Here is a 5,186-nt window from a genome sequence, read left to right on the forward strand (position 1 = left end):
CAAAATAATTACGAATGGATGCAAAATGACAACAAAGGGATGCAAAATGACAACAAAGGGATGCAAAATGACAACAAAGTGATGCAAAATGACTACAAAGGGATGCAAAATGACTACAAAGGGATGCAAAATAATTACGAATGGATGCAAAATGACAACAAAGGGATGCAAAATGACAACAAAGTGATGCAAAATGACAACAAAGTGATGCAAAATGACTACAAAGGGATGCAAAATAATAGACAGAGGCGAGAGACATGCAGCTTTTTGAGTTTGTGGCATTGGTAAAAACATCAGGATGACGAGGAGTAACGGAGTCTGGTCTGCTGAGACAGAGATGACGGGAGTAGGTCTCGCATGGCCAGACCGTCCTCCGCAGCGCTGTGGAGACGACGGGACATACTCTCATCTCCGTCTAAAATGCACGTTTGGTGCTTTCACATGTCAACACTTTGACTAACGTTGGCTTGGAGAGCTGATTTACCCGTAGGGCCGCGGACCAATGAAAATGGCACAACCGAAACTAGGCGTGTCAGTCCGACCGGCGGTGGGATGTTGCTGGTTCTTTTTCTACACTTTTCTCAACGTTTTTGTCAATTTTATTCAAATTGTTTGTCACTTTTTTGACTTTCTTTTCAATGTTTTGGTCAATTTTGTAAAATTTTTTTGTTGTTGCTTTTTTTTCAACGTTTTCGATGTTTTTCATTGTCATTGTTTCTGATTTTCGGGTCACTTTTTCAAGAATATTTTTGTTGATTTGTTTCAACATTTGTCACTTTTTTCAACTTTTTTCTTTTGTCACAGTTCTTATATGGAAAGATATAGAAGGTCAAATTTGTCCCGAGGACAACAGGAGGGTTAACGATTGTTACTTTGTCGTCAACTCCAATTTGTCCCAAAGTACCTACACACACACACACACACATACATGCATACACACACTCATAACACACACACATACATGCATACACACACTCATAACACACACACATACATGCATACACACACTCATAACACGCACAACTGTCAGCAAATGTGAATCCACAAATGAAAGACAAGGATGTCACCATTGTCCTCAATCTGTTAGTTGACAGTTACAACAGCACCCAACCGTTCACAAGGTCCACACACACACACCACACACCCATCCACACACACCACACCACCACACACACCACACACACACACACACACACCCAACACACACACACCGAGCTCTCATGTCCACCCCATATCCTTTGCACAGCTGCATTGTACAGCAAGAGAATCGTTGTAGGGCCGTGTGGGGGTGCAGTATATTTTTTTTTTTTTTGTTTTTTTCTTTTTTTTTTTTTTTTTTTTTTTTTTTTTTTTTTTTTTTTTTTTTTTTTTTTTTTTTTTTTTTTTTTTTTTTTTTTTTATTTTTTTTTTTTTTTTTTTTTTTTTTTTTTTTTTTTTTTTTTTTTTTTTTTTTTTTTTTTTTTTTATTTTTTTTTTTATTTTTTTTTTTTTTTTTTTTTTTTTTTTTTTTTTTCTTCTTTTTTTTTTTTTTTTTTTTTTTTTTTTTTTTTTTTTTTTTTTTTTTTTTTTTTTTTTTTTTTTTTTTTTTATTTTTTTTTTTTTTATTTTTTTTTTTTTTTTTTTTTTTTTTTTTGTTTTTTTTTATGTGTAAAATGTATTGTCTAGCCTGAAAAAAAGGCGAAACCTGTAGAGGAGTCTGGAAATACATGGAAAATTATCAGAAAAAATAAGGAACAATGTATGTGTGGGTGTGGGTATGTGTGTGTGAGGCCCTACGTCCACGTCCGCTTTTGTCCCCCCCCCCCCCTGGAAGGTTGTGTTTTCTGAACAAAAGTATTTGAGGGTGGGGGGGGGGGGGGTGTTAAACAGGATTATGTACAAGATTGCAGTCATATTCATAACCCCCAACACCCCTCTGCATGAATCATTCATGAGAACAGAGAGACGGGAAACTACAACCAGCACAAAGGGAACTGGAGACGAGGGAAAGCACAACAACTGAGTAAAAAAACAACAACATTATAAATAAAGAAATAAAGAAATACATACAATTTTGATTTAAAACAATGATCCAGTGATCAATTTGATTGAAAAAATGAAAAAAATAGTAGTTTCAGGACTTTTGCAATGATAAAATATCTTGCTATTTTATTTTTTGTTTTTTGCATTTTAAAATGCAAATTTAATGCACAATGTCCACTTTATTAGGTACACCAGTGAAGTCTAATGCAATCCAACCCACATATATATACTTTACAGCATTACATCTTGCATACTACAACTTCAATAATAAACATATAGTTACATGACAGTGCCTGTATTTTCTTTTAATATTTTAATTTAAATTGTTAGACATTATTACTGCGTTTTAGCTCTGAATACTTAAATTAAAACATGTTTTGGTAAAGTCAGGTTAAAACTAGTTTCGGTAGCTTTTCTTCCATTTCCCCTCAATTAACATTTTGTTTATTAAAAGACAATTTCAGCCATGAAACCGTCAATAAAACAACAGCTGATTGGGTTTTATTTAATAAAAGTGTCTTTGAATTATTTCCCCCGTCCACAGAGGCACTTCTGCAGATTATGTCGTCTGTCTTTGGGTCTTAATTTACCAGGTGGGCTGTGACTTTGTCTTCTTGGGGGGTCAGGAAGATCTGGATCCATGTGGTCCAGATGGGAGTCTTCAGCTGGTTTTACATCTGGAACGGGGACACTTTGAATCCTCAGCGTGAAGGAATCGCTGCAAACCCACGGTTAAATTTGAGGATTTTTGGGATTAAAGGGCCCATTACCACGCTTCACTTTTTGTTGCGTCTCTCCCCCCCCCCCGTGCAGTCTGTAACCATGGAAACCAAAGCCTCACTCCCGTCTCTCTCTCGTTCCATCACTTTGAAGTCATTTCCGTGACCTACATTACTGCTCCTCCAAGCTCTTTTTTTAGCATCTTGCTCTTCATTCACAACCCTTTGTTGGTCCTACCCCCCCCCCCCCATCTGTGGATTGTACCATCTGTTCCCAGACCTGCTGCAGTCCTGATCCTCACTACGGAGGGTACCATCTGGGACCACATTAGGGGTGTGCAGTGATCGGATGCACACCACCTGGAAGGAGCATGTGCGCATTCCTATAGTGCAAGGGGGGGGGCAAACATACGCCCGGGGGCCAGAAGCGTCCCACCAAAGAGTCCAATCAGGCCCACTGGATGACTTTAAAAAGTGTGAAAATTACAGAGAACTGATTAATTCCAATTCCAAATTTACCGCATTCAACTCAAAGAATTTCAAAGTTATTTTTCTGTAAATTTACAACTTTAATGTTAGTTTTTTCTCGGGGTGTAACCCCTCTCTCCCGGGTCAGTGACATTATTTTTTCCCCCTCCAATGGCCTAATGGCAGATAAGAAAGCAGGTTTAACCCTTGTGTTGTCCTCGGGTCAAATTTGACCCATTTTGAAAAAAGAAAAAATCTTAATCAGAAAAGTGTCTTTCAACCAAATTATCAGAAAAATAACGCGGCTTGTTCCACACAACGCTCTTCACAAGTAAAACAAATGGCCAGCCCACTGGTTTCTTTAAATTTGGATGTTTTATTCAATTTGATAGCATTCAAAAAAATGAAAAAAAGTGACTAAAATGTCCAAAAGAAAACACAAAAACGTCAAAAGGCGCAGGAAAAAATTGACAAAAACATCGGAGGGGGGGGGGGGGGGGGAGCAACAAAGGTTTTTAAAAAGACGACCAAAACGTTGAAAAAAGGTTTCAATTTTGACCCAGAAAAACAAAAAGTTGCACGGGAAGACAACACAGGGGTTAAGGAAGTCTCCCCCGCTGGAGACCAGATAGAAAGCAGGTTCAAGGCACTTCTGCATTTGCAGTACTTCACCGAACCGGATGGGTGGTCCATTTATATTTACAGTCAATGGTTTAATCCATTAACTGTATTAACTGGTTTAATCCAGGACTGTTTAAACGAGGCCAAAACATGTGGATCTCCCCCTGGTGGCTGGCTGCAGCATTGGTCATTTTTCTGATCAGTTTGGTTTTTATTAGTTATTTGTTGCTGTAAAAATGGGGCGAAACATCATAATTGACAGCTGTGATTGACTCATGATTGGTCGGGCAGTGCATGGGCGGGACTTCATACGGCAGCTTGGATAGGCAGACTCTGGCTCTTAAAATTACGAGTTGGCAGCGCCCATGTCTGGGATAGTTTGGCATCACTTGTGAGGAGGAAGAGACACGTTGTCCATCTGTCAGTTACAGTCCATGGTTTCATCACATCTGCTCAGTATTGCTGTTGTGTTCTTTGTGTACACACTGACATTGTTAATGGATGTAAACCGACACTGTTTCATAGTGTTTCAAAAGTTTCAACTACTTTTGAAAATGAACCTCTTCTACCTGTGTATATGTCATTCTACTTTGTACTATTAGTGAGCCATAATCCAAAATGCTCCAACCTTTTTAAGATTCCTCACCATATCTTGTTTAATTGTCTACTGTATATAATTATGATTGTAGATCCAAAACTGATTAGCTGAAAGTTAAGTGAGTGTTGACCTGTGTTAATCTGCTTTTCCATTTAATCCTCATCCCCCTCTTCTCTCCCCAGGCTCTCCACCATTTGAACCCTTTGTGATTTACATCAACACTAAATCTGTTGCCTTTTCCCTTAAATCAAACCTAAAGAGGATTGGACGTGTAAATGGGTAATGCCTGGACCTTGTTGCACCCCACAGGAATGTAATGGACTGATCCAAGACTACAGGCTCAAATAAAGGGCATGTCTGAACTTTTAGCTCCGCCTCTTTGCAGCAGAGAGGTAAAGCTCTGACAAAAGTGGATGATTGTACACTGAAAACACAAGAAACAAGACCCTGGATTGGATTTTCCCAGCACTCTTGTGTTGGTGCTGTTTGGAAAAGTCCCGCAGGAAGTCATGCCTCTCCCAAGATCCAACATGTGCCAAGAGTTCCCATAAGGAGTCCATTTGAATGTTTTGCCCCCGTCCCCTCACGCAGGCACGATGGAATAAAGTGTGAGACGAGGAGTACACATAATCAAGCGTGTATCTGAACCACCAGCCCCTTCCCCCTGGCTGCAGCGTGGAACAAGGGGCGTGTTCGGAGGTTCACCCCCACCAGGCCGGCGCTCGCAGATGGAGGCGCACCAACACTCCCCAGATAGC

Source organism: Etheostoma spectabile, chromosome 6 (genome assembly GCF_008692095.1).
Source record: "Etheostoma spectabile isolate EspeVRDwgs_2016 chromosome 6, UIUC_Espe_1.0, whole genome shotgun sequence".
NCBI lineage: Eukaryota > Metazoa > Chordata > Actinopteri > Perciformes > Percidae > Etheostoma > Etheostoma spectabile.